The following is a 12985-nucleotide window of genomic DNA, read 5'->3' on the forward strand; positions in this document are numbered from 1 at the left end:
TTTGAACATGAGCTTCCTGTGGAAAAGAATACTTTTCTGCAAGGAATTTGAAGACCCCCCCATGTGGATGCTTAGTTGAAAGGTTTTGGTCTGCACTTGTTGGGACTGAGGCTACAGGAAGAACTCATTTGACAATACTCTTCCTCTCCCAAACATAGGCTGACGAGACAACCTAATTTAATCCTAAATTATACAGACAACGTAAATGTGATCTAAACCATACCTTTACCAGAACATCCGGATGTTCTCCGGATAACTGTTCTTAATCCAAAGCACACCTTTCAGCATTGAATCACCATAATCCAGTGTAAGTAGAGCCGGGAGGCAAAGTCTGTAAGAGGCCAGATACCGCCATCCTTATAACAAAGATATTATTCATAGTGCCTATCGGCCACATATATATGCGCGCCCCATGGGAGCAAAGCTCCATCTTACATATCCACTTCAGTGCCGCTACCCGAGTAACCTTTCCTAATCTCCGGTCTATTAAATCCAGTGCCGGTGGATTGGGCACCATTGTGATATATTAGTTATCAACCTCTTCTCAGGGTTGTGATTCCTCGTCTGCATCCGAATTTTGTTACATTAAATCTTGAATCCTGCAATCCTGAAAGTTGTAATTTTTAAATTTAGGTGTGCATTGTTAGCTATTCATTTGACTTTTGTGACAGGGCCAGGGTCATGACCCTGTTAAGGGGGGACAGGGAACACTCCCAGAAGTGGAATCCTGCTGAATGTGCTTGATGTATGACTGATAGCACCACTGTCCCTTTCACAAGCCTGTCAGCCTCTCTTCTTCTCAGAGTTCTCTTTCATCTTTTTCAGAATGACAAATCCCAGAATGCACCGGGCACAACCAAGAAAACCCGGACCAGGTCCAGGGGAATGGAATTGAGAACAGAAATGGAAGGGAATGGACTGGATTTTGCCAGACAGAGATGAGACACCAAACACCAGACAGGCCACAGGGTAATGGTAGGACAAAAGAAATGAAATATGAGTGATAAGGGGCTGCAGGTGTGCGGGGGGACACATGGAAATGAAACTCACCAGCACGTGGAGAAAGCCACAAGGAAAACAAGCAGCCTGAGCACATGGCTGCCACCCTGCAAATGGAGAATAAAAACTGACAGGGCTTAAGCTTTCTAGAGAAAGCTACAAACCGAGAGGGATAGCTTTGCCAGAGATTGGCCAAGGGGACCACATGACAAGGAAAACCATCAAGAGCCAGGAGGGGTTTTGGAAGTTATAGGCTAGGCTATGACAACCCAGCCAGCACAGAGGAGTTTGCAAGGTGTCCGGGTGAGATCAGGTGGAACAGTGGTGGATCAAGAAACTAGGCAAAGTACAGACAGAGGAGTAGAGTGCTAAGGAGTCCATGGCAGTGTTTTGTGAGGGTGCTGGTCAGCTATTGTATGTGAGAGAGTGGTACCAGTTGGTGTGTAGTGTAGTGTAGTAAAAACCTTGTGTTGAAAATGAGTGAAAGAAAGTTGAACGATAGACAGAGAGAAAATAAGCGTAGGGGGATTTAGGGAGTTTGTGACAGTAAGTGACGAAGGGTGTGTGACAGGAGAGTGGGGGAACGAGTCAAAGGTGGTAGTAAGATTTGTAGTGGGGAGGGCAGAAAGAAGGTGGAGGACAGTAGTGGATAGAGACAAGTGGGGAGAGTGTGTAAAATTAGAAGGCAGAGGAGTAGACAGAAGGTATTGGGGGAGAAAGGTGAGAGGAGAAGGTTCTAGGGAGAAAGAGAGAGGGGATGGAGGTGTGGTGAGAGGTGAGAGGTGCAGGTAGCGTGAGGGTGGTGGGAAAGAGGGAGAGGAGAAGGAGAGGGGGAAGGCAGAGAAATGAGAGAGAAAGGAAAGAGGCACAGGTAGAGATAGTGGGAGATGAGGAAGAACGCAGAGGGAGGAGAGTGGAAGTAGAGATAGACAACAGACCATGTGTTGGGCCTGAGCACTTTGAAATGGTCTTTGTTGTAATCTGGTGTGTTTGTATACACATGGGAGGTGTGCCTTTCGTGGCCACACTGATGACAGAACTGCCAGGGCTTGAGTCGCCTTGTCCTCCGTGTGTACCCTCAGGATCTTGAACAGTTTGGAAGAGCTGGTACTCATACTTTGCAATGCCATTCCAGATCAGCGTTCACAGTACAATGGTCCTGGTGTGACAGATGGTGCCTTTTTGAGTTGCATGGCATGGATGGCTTAGCACAAATGACCAACCTGACGCCTCAGGTGAAACACTGGAGGTGTAGATGGTGTTGCTAGCTGGAAGAGGCAACTGAGGGATGTCCTCCATTTCTGGCTGCTGGGTGCACACCTTTCTCACAAGCTACTGAAACGATGGTGGGATCAGACTCCATTCTCTCAGAAATCAGCAGCATAGATTTGTCCCCGTAAGATTTATATGAAGCCTTACCGAGTTCAGACTATATGACTCCACTCACTTCTGGTAAGCCAGCTGCAAAATTGGCTATGTTCTGCTGGGGTACTCCAAAAGTCACTCTCCAGGTTGTGAATGAGTGGCGTGGAATTTCAACATCAACACTGCATCTGTGTCAGTGGCACCAAGGTGTGCATGACACCGGACGCTGATGGATCCGGGTGTGTGCAATGGAGTGGCTGGATCACCCTCAAAGCAGGGCCATGCAGACTATCACTCACAGTGTTTCTCCCTGTCTGGAGCTTGCCAGCTGCACAGCATCTTGTTGGTCTGGTCTCCCCGCTCTGGAATTCATCTTTAGTTTACGAGGTAGGCTTTTCCCCAAAAAAACACATCAGGCAGACATATGGGCCATGATGGAGCTGAGAAGGTCTTGTGAATCACTTCTTTAAATGCCTTGGCCAAAGAGCATGCCATCTGTTTGATGTTCTTACCCTGAGGTGCAATGGTGGTGGTAATTGCATTGGACACATCAAGCCTGGTGGCAACCCTGAGCTGTAAGGAATCTAGGTTGTGGTGCAAAAGTCAACATTTCTGGCCCGGTGTTCAGGACGCTGGTGGTGGTAATTGCATTGGACACAGCAAGCCTGGTGGCAACCCTGAGCTCTAAGGGATCTAGGTCGTGGGGCAAAACCCAACATCTCTGGCCCGATGTTCAGGACGCAAATGGGACAGGTCGCTATTGGGTCACCCACTGAGATATTAAGGGACAATGGGCTTCATTATGAATTTGGTGGTATTCTGGCAGTAAATCTACTGAAATAAGGGCAAACTCAATAACTGTTACCACCACTTGGTCACGTGGAGTTACCACGGGATTACAAGTGGTGGTCATTCCCCATTTCTGCAGTCTGTAGGACTCCATGGAGATTTTTGGCAGATTTAAAGATGGCGAAATTGCCACACAGTAAAACTACTGATTTTTTGAGGTAAAGTATAGGATTAACTCCAGCAACAAGGAGGTGAATCTGCCACTTTTCCTCTGAAAGTAGGCAGATTTGCCAGGTGGTAATTTCACCCATGTTGTGTGCACCCAAAAAATGTAATTTAGCAGTGCAGTTAAAGGAGTATGCTTCTTACCTGTATCTCCAACAATGGTATCTTTCATAGATTCACATGTTTGGAATATTCCCTGTCATCAGGCTGGGAGTCTTCTTTTACACACTTCCTACTTATACGAAAGGAAAAAACAGACGTGTTCTGTAGTCCATCCTCCTCATTTTGAGTGTTTTTGGTCTTTTCCAGTGGGACATCGACAGGTAAGCCCCTCCCCTGGTGACCATGTACGGACTCTAACAGGCGAGTGATGGTACCTTGTCTCTACCTGGGGATAGACCTTTACACCCTATGGAGGTGGAGGGCGCGTGTGAATCTATAAAAGATACCAATGCTGGAGAACCAGAGTTACAGGTAAGAAACGTACTGCTTCTCCAGCATTAGATCTTTCATAGATGCACATGCTTTCAATAGTATAAATAGCAGTACCCATTAAAAACATATTGGTAGTGATAAGGATACAGGCCTACATTATTGGAATAGGTGTTTCAGGAAAGCCCCTCCCACTCTTGGTCTGAGGCAGCAGTGCTTGGTGAAGGTGTGGGGCACTGCCCAGGTGGCAGCTCAACATATGCCAGTCAGCGAGACTCCTGTCCACAGTGCTGCTGATGCTGCTGCAGCCCTAGTGGAATTGGCCCACATATGAACTGTTAATGGCTTAGTTACGTTATGATGACAGGGGGATATGTTCAAAGTGATCCGCCTGGCCAACCCTTGCTTAGAGATGGCCTTTCCTTTATTGGCTGGGCCAAATGCTATAAACAACAGTTGAGTAGAGTCTCTGGAGGTTTTGGTTCTGTCCAACTTTAACGCTCTCTTAACATCCATAGAAAGCAGGGTGATCTCTGTGGGTGAAGTGGCTTCGGTAGTATGAAGGTAGAGTTCATGTGAAATTCCATTCGGACTTTAAGGATGAAGCAGGGATTTTTTTTCAACACCACACTATCCCTACTGAAGTGCAAGTATGGCTCATTGATTGCTAGAGCTTGGGTTACTGACACTCTCTTTGATGAAGTGATTGCAACAAAGAATGCACCTTTCCATGACACATATTTGATATGTGTGGACGCCAAGGGTTTGAAGGATGCCCTCATCAGACCTGCAAGTACTGTGTTAAGGCTCCATTGTGGTGCTGATTTTTTGACTGGTGGGAATACGCGAAATAGGCCTCTGAAGACGTGTATAATTATTATGCCACTGAATAGTGGGGTAGGGTCCCTTCCTCTGCTTTACCTGGATATCGCTGTATGGTGCATTCTGATAGATGAATGGGACAGCCCTCCTTGAGTTTAAGAGGTATAGAAGTAGCTGGCCCGGATGTATTCCCATCGGTTGTAAATCCTGCCGCTCACATCATGTGCAGAACCGTTTCCATTAGTGTTTGTACGAGTGATTGGTTGAGATTGATTTCACTACCTGCAGAACCCTTATACACTCTTCTGGCACCTCTAAGTGCCCAAACTCTGAGAAGACAGGGGCCATGCCAATAGTTTCAGTGACTGTGGGTCGTGGTGCAGTATCTTCCATTGTTCTGTGACAGCAAGTTGGGCGTTACCTCTAGCGGGTTCCCCGATCCTCTGTCATATGAATTAGTTCTGAGTGCCAAGGCTGGCGCAGCCATGCTGGGGATGCAAGGATGATGGAACGTGGATACGCTTGGATCATTTGTACAACCTCGCGGAGCATGGAATCAGAGGAAATGCATAGGCATATAAGTCCTTCCACAAAATGGAGTAAGCGTCCCCCATCGACCCATCTTGGGGTAGTCTGCTTGCGAATCTCGTGCACTTTTTGTTGTGCTTGATCGCGAATAAGTCCACATGCGCCAAGTCCCTTTATTTTATTTATTTCTTTATTTATCAAGCGACAAAGCACACAGGCATCATGGTGCACATCAACACAAGAGACAGTTCAGAAAGATGGGACGGGCACAAAACTCTGGACTGAGCCATTTAATCAAATTGCATGAACACTTTAGAAACTTGTGTGTCGTAAAGTTCTTAATCATGGCACTGCGTGGCAGGCCTGCTGAGCTCATCTTCCACTGAGTTTTGGGCACCTGGGAGGTGGTAATCTTGCAGGGATATGCGACTGTCAATCGCCCAGTGCCATAGTTGTTGAGCCCCCCCGCAACAGGGACTTGAGCCTGGTTACTCCTTGTTTCCATGTGTAATACAATGTTGTTGTGTTGTCTGTGAGTACTCTCACTGTTGAACTCGACAGCGCTGGCAGGAAAGACCAGAGTGCCCACTTGACAGCTCTCAACTCCAGGATGTTGATGTTCATGACCACTTCTGCCTACATCCACCGCCACTTGACGCACTCAAAGATTATCAACATGTGATCCCCGTATGGTCAGGGATGCGTTCGTGACTAGGGTTCTGTGGTGTGGTTGTTCTTGTAATGGCATGCCCTAGGATATATGGCCAGTGAATGACCACCATTTTAGCCTTAGGGTCAATGAGGGTGTGACTTTGACCTTGTTGTTCCAGGAGACCGTTATTTGAGACCATCTGTCAGTCATGAATACGTATAGCAGCCTCATTTGTAGTGTGCAGTTTGGCATCAATGGTATGCAGGAGGACATTGGGCCTCATTAAAAGGTTGGTGGTAATTCAGTGGTAATGGCGCCAAATTACTGGCAAATGGTATTACTGTTACCGCCACTTGGTCCCATGGGTTTACCATGGGATTAGAAGTGGTATTAGGTGGTGTAAATCACCATTTTGTATTTTTGGCAGTATTACCTCCGGCGGAATGACAGTGTGGTGATTCTGACGATTCTGTCAATTTTTGGAGGTAAAGTGGAAGATCTACCTCCAGCCCTAAATCCTCCACTTTACCTCCAAAAATCAGCAGAATTACCACCCAAAAATTCCGCCGGAGGTAATATCGACAAATTTGTGGCAGTGCAGGAAAAACGGAGGTAACAGAATTTCCTCCACTTTCCCGCACTGCCAACCTCGTAAGAGGCCCATTCCCCTTAGCAGCTGCATGCACTACAGGATGGAATCCCACATTCCCGGCTTGAGGGACGGAGCCATTGTTGTTAATGACTTGATCGTGTCTGGGAACGGTGGAACAAGTGCCTCTGTCATGGAGAAAGCCGCACCAAGGAAAATCAATTGTTTGGAGGGTTGTACACAGGACTTCTTGTAATTGATGGTAAATCTGAGACGTTGTAGTGTCTCCTCTGTATGTGAAATGGTCTGCTTTTTGTATTTTCTTCAGTTTGGTAGTGTGGGAGTCCGCACAGGCCAGTCGTCCAAGTATGGGCATATGTGGTGAGCGCCTTTTCTGAGTTATGTTGCTTTATGGGTGATGCACTTCGTGAAGGTTCTGTGGGTTGACTTGAGTCCAAAGGGTAATACCCTGAACTGATAGTGATCACTGCCCATCACAAACCTCATACACTTTCTGAGATTTTTGTGTACAGACAATGCAGAAGTGTGTGTCTCGTAGATTGAGAGACGCTAAATAGTCTTGCGGTTGTACCACTCTTATCACGTCTTTCAGAGTAATCATTTTGAATGTCTGCTTCTTTATAAATTTGTTTAGCATCCTATAGGTCGAGGATTGCCACCATCTTTTGTCTGTTTTTTTTTACTATGAAATATCTCGAGTAGGCCACCGTGCCCTCTAGGTGTGTTGGAATCTTTTGCACAGCCTTTTTTCACAGCATCTCCTGAAACTCTTATTTTAGTACTTTTAGATGGAGGTGCATGTGTTCTTTTGGTGGCATGATCGGGTGCGTCTTGGCAAACTCCAGGACGTGGCCTTGTTGGATTGTGTCCAGGACCCATTTGTCGATTGTGACCTTTTTCCATTCCGCTATGTAGTTTGTGACGTTGCCCCTTACTCGCGCCCCCTGCTCCGCCTGTGCTGAGTCGTGATTGCAGTTTGTTCTTCTTCCCTCTCTGTGAAGAAGAGGGTGCTCTGCGCCTTTGTGTTGGTCTATAGTCCTTTCGACTTCTGGTATCCCTGGAAGTACCTTTTAAACCCTTGCGAGTAATAGGACCTGTGATTGTAAGATCGTGCTCAGCTTGTGGAGGATGAGGCTGTGCCCGATGCACCCCTGTAGGGATGAAATGATTTTCTGCCTTGTAGGGCCATAAGTGTCCTTACAGTATCTGTGTCCTCCTTCATTGCTTTCATCTTTGACCTTGCGTTCCTTACTTGAAAGGCCAATCAGAAGCTCCCTCATACTACATTCAAAGGCTTCCCAAAAGCTCTTGTTTTCACTTCACCATTCAAATTTCCATCTAAGAAAAATTGGGTTTCTTGTACAATCTTCTCCACTGCATCTCTCTCTTCCAATATAGAGATGGTCCTCTTCCAAATGGTATTCTTTTCAATGTTAAATTGCAGAGAGATGAGTATTAGAGCATGATTCGAAATATGAATGCATTTTATACTGATTTCCAAGTCATTCGTAGTGGCTGGGCCGGCTGTCAATATTAGACCAATCCACCCCTTTGGAGATTGAGTTGAAGGAGGACCCACACACCTGCCCAACCCAACTCCTTTGAAGCCTAGAAGTTTCCAACTCGATAGGATGTGTCTCTTGCAATAAAGCAATATCTGCTTTAATGTTTTTAAATGGTTAAAGATCTTCTTTCTTTTAACAGAGTTGTAAATACCATTCACGTTCCATGGGATGATGAGAATGTCCTGTTTTGAACTATACATGTTGCGTGCAACTGCACTGTGATTCAAATAAGGAAACACACTAGAGAATGTGTAGGGAATGGCAAAATAAAGATTGAGAAGAAGGATAACCAAAACCCTCTTGTGGTAATGCCAACCCGGAACAGACGCCGCCTGAGCTCCAACATGGACAGTCAACCACCCCCCCTAAATATGATTAAAAGATCAAATCCTCTGCAAAGAAACCAAACACAACTGAAACAAGGAATAAAATAGTCGTCCAAAATAAGACTCACGAACTTCAGATCCCTTCACCCCTTGCCCACCCAAACAAACCTCTTTCTCACCCTCTCCCAGGGGTGGACTGGGAACTAAAAGAGGCCCTTGAAATAACGTTCAAAGTGGCCCCATATGACACATTTCCAGCAAGCCCAATGCTTTTCCTATGAGAAAATGTGGAAATACCACACAAAAGAGGCCCAGGGTGCAGAGGCCCACCGGGAAATCTCCAGAGTTCCCTATAGGCCAGTCCACCCCTGCCCTCTCCTTAACAGAACTTCTTCTGGCATGCACAGTTAAAAGGGGCCTTTCTGCACACAAATTCGGTGTAAAAAAGCCACTACATTCAAACATTGTAAACATAAAGCGGTCAATACTTAGTAGATCCCAGTACATGCCCAACACAGAACGTTGTCCCTCCAGCATCTCGCAAACCAATGGGCAAGTTAGACATGTTAGATTGCAGTTAATTACGCGTCTTCAGAGAGTCAATTAAGAATCGTTCTGCGTTTTCGGCACAGCGGTCAGCCCACCTCTCCTCATTCACAGTTCCCATAATGTCTCATCTTGCATAGTGCCCCGAGCAATATAAACAGCAACCTGATTTCCACCATGTATCCGCGCATCAACCCGACATTGATGGTTCCCTTAGCAAGGTTTCACACTAGACTCAATCCTAAGTCATGCGCTCAGCCGCATTGAAATGTTCTTTCCTTCAGCTGGAGGTGTGTAGCCTTGATCACTCCAGGGAATTGCTGTGTCTTGGAGATTTTAGCATCTGGGTGGACGATTGTTCAGTTCCTGATGCGGAGGTGCTCTGGGACATGGCAATTAACCATGATCTAAAACCCTTGGAAGTGTCCGCATCTCACATCAGGGGACACTGCCTTGATGTGCGTCTATGTTGAGGAGTATGCACTAAAGCAACCAATACCATACCTATTTCTGGTCCGATCATTTCGCAAGGCTGTTTACTCTTGGACAGCCTGCCAAAGGAGCGGCTTTCTTAGTAAGCATCCTACCTTCATGTTACTGCAGGTATAAAGTTCTGGATAACATCTCAGGCATAGAGCTAAAGAATGCCCTAAATGCTGCAGACTCCTCACAAAACTGCAAGAGTGTTTTGAAAGGGGAACAGTGATCATGGGTAATATTTCTTCCAGAGTGGCCCCATGTAGGCAGAGAAAGACGAAAAAAATGGCCAAACCCTTGTTTACCCAAGGTCTCCTTTCATTGCATAAGCTTCTGAGAGGCACTGAAAATAAGTGGAGGAAACACAGATTCACAATGAATGCAGATAGGGTAAAGTAGGTCTCAAAAGAATATAAAAACGCTGCATTCAAAGCAAAGTCTGAGTCCCTGCGGGAAAAGAATTGAGGGCACGATAAATCAACCTAGAGAAATGTTTTCAATTATTAATAATTTTCTGCAGCCAAAATGCCTCTTTTCAACCATGAAAGCCTCCATGGAGCCGGCCAATATGTTTAATTCCTTCATTTTTAAAAGATTGAATTGATCCAAGAGAATATTGCTGCCAGCAGCACACAGCATTCCAATGGAGAAATGTGCCTTAATGGCCCCCCTAGAATGATGGCAGCTGCAGCCAGTCCCAGGAGAGACTTTTTTCCTTTTCACCAGTTACAGAAGAGACAATACTGGCATGTCTGGAAAACTTGAACCCTACCAATGACTCACTATTTCCCATTCCAGCAAGTGTGGCAAAAAGGTTAGCTCGGGAAATTTCTCCCTTCGTTACATAGTTTGCCAACAAATCTCTGTCTGCTGGGTTTGTACCTTCAGCGCTAAAAAAGGCCATGGCCTCGCCATTGTTAAAAAAAAAACCTGGACCCTGGAATCATGCAGAATTACTGACTGGTGGCTTATCTTCCTTGGGCAGGAAAAATATTTCAGAGGATTATGACCTCCCAACTACAAGAATATGTTGAGAGTGTATCCATACTGAACCCCTGCCATCAGGGTTTCATCCAGGGTTTAGGACGAAGACTGCACTAAGAGTGGTGTGGGATGACCTCCTTGAGGTGGCAGATCAGGGACAGCTGTCTCTGTTGATCATGTTGGATCTCTCTGCCGCCTTCGATACGGTGGATCATCGTATACTACTTGGAAGGCTCAGAGAGATCGGAAACATCTCGAACCAAGCCTGAAAGTGCTTTGCTTCCTTTCTTCCGGAGAGCCAGCAACAGAGGTGAACATGGGTGAATTCATCTCAAGCCCCCTCCCACAGGAGTCCCCAAGGGCTCATCCCTCTCCCCTCTCCTGTTTAATCTATATCTGCTCCCCCTGATGGACCTGCTTAGAACACACAAGGTCAACTTCCACTCCTATGCGGACAACACCCAGGTGTTCGTCAAAATGGGGAAAGTGCAAGAGACTTTTCAGACGGTCGAACAATGCCTGGTGGAGGTTACGGCATGGATGTCCGCTAACCAGCTTCTGTTGAATGCCAGCAAAACAGAAGTAGCACTGTTCGGCCCAAAACACCTCCTCAAGTTGAGTAGGTACCCAAATCCACCACACTTCCTGGGTGCAGACTTACTGTTTACCCCCAAAATTCAAAACTTGGGGTGTGTCTGGCAGGAAGATCTTGGGTGCACAGCTCAGGTGAGTGGTAAGACATAGTTTTGTGAAATTGCCTTTTATTCCGGTTGAGGACCACTGAGTGGTGGTGGGGGCTATGATGAACTCTCGTTTAGACTACGGCAATGGACTGCTGGCAGGAATACACTCACTTAAATGCAGTGTTTGCAAAAAGCCCAAAATGCTGCTGCTAGTCTGATCTTTAGAGTAAGGAAGTCTTCCACAATCTCAAGTCTTTGTCAGTCTTTACACTGGCTTACAGTTAAGGATTGCATAGATTTTATAATTCTGTGCTTAGGTTATAAGTGTATAAAAATCCTGGGTCCAATCTACCTATCCAAGAAAATTAGGCGGTAGCACCCAATCTATCAGTTACAATCTAGCAACAAATTGCTGTTGGAAATTCCCTTATCGAAGCATGTGTTAAGAGGTGACCACAGATTTGGAGTGTATGGCTGGGAAATATGGAATAGGTTTCCTCTGAAGATCTGGGCCCTTGAATCGCTATGCCAGTTTTGGAAGGTGCTGAAAACCCACCTTTTGAAGTAATTGGGATAGGCGTGACACCCAAAAAATGGGTCTAGCTAGCTCAGTTTGTCTTAACCTGTTGTTTGACCTCAGTAGTCTGTCTTTCGTGACTCTGGGTTTGATGCTAGTTTAACATGTGCCTAGATACGATTTATTTAATCAAGTGTGCAATACAAATACCCCAAAATCAAAATCAAAAGTGAACCAAGTAGCGGTGCCGGACTCGGGTGCATCGGCCATCCATTTGGGAAACAGCTAGCCCACCGGGGTATCCAATCTCAGGCCACCAACCCCAGCCAGTGTGGGCCACGGATAACCATTCCAAGGGTGAAGAAGATGCCATGCGCAGCTCGTGAGGCCTGCAGGTTGGGAAAAAACTTTTCAGACACCTCGAGTGGACTGCAGCAGAAGTCACCATGACCTGCAGCAAATTAAAAAGTAAGCCATTAACTGCCACAAGATGCATTGCTATTTCATCTCCTTCATAACAATATAACTAAAGTTTAAAAACAATGTAGTGTGATTTGTAAAACAAATTGCATCAACAACAATACAATTACAAAGAGCTTACAGAAGCATTGGCACCTCCTTATAAGTGACCCCGCTATAAACCACCATGTAGACAGCAACCCATCACTGATTTTCAAGACAGCACCAACGATACAGAACAGAGTGTGTCCGAGTCATCTTAGAGTTATGTGATGAATCCAATGGAGTCATCCCTGACCCTGGGGGGCAGCTATTTGAGGGAGGGTCATATGGGAGGTGACAACTACTGAGGAAATGTCATTACTTCATTGGACAAGACGCGGTCTCCCCCTTTTCCCATGAGGAAGACCCTGTGTAATAGCCAAGAACTTAATTGTCTATTGGAAGCTGTTTGTTCCCCCTTGTAGAGGAAGTAAGGAAACTGTAAATGGGGATTGAATATGACCCTCATGTACCATACACGACTCTCAACACGAAGGAAGAGAAACAACAGACGTGCCACACTCTTAGGTCCATCACTGCAATCCTCAATATATCGCAGGTGTGAGAAGCGTTACTCTCTCAGACAGCCATTCAGATCATACCCAATTGATGATTTGGATGATAAAGAAATGACATTGATCTAGCAAGTCGACTAACTGCAAAACCAGAAATCAATGACGTCATCACTGACATCATTACGTAATCACACTTATACATTAAGTACATATTCATTAATTTATGAAGTTACACGTACATGGACTAATTTGTTGCATATAGGCATGAAGGATATGCTTATGACCAATGGAGGTAGAGGACAGACACACATACATATTTCTATATATTCATATCTTTAGCCAAAACTGAACCCGCAAGATGCAAAGTATTCATATATTTTGCTTGCCCATGCTTAACTGACTCTAACATGAAGAAGCCGTAGGGAATAATATGTAAACTATTGGCCTAT

The sequence above is a fragment of the Ambystoma mexicanum genome, chromosome 5p, assembly GCF_040938575.1.
Source record: "Ambystoma mexicanum isolate Mex_15411 chromosome 5p, UKY_AmexF1_1, whole genome shotgun sequence".
NCBI classification, from domain to species: Eukaryota; Metazoa; Chordata; class Amphibia; order Caudata; family Ambystomatidae; genus Ambystoma; species Ambystoma mexicanum.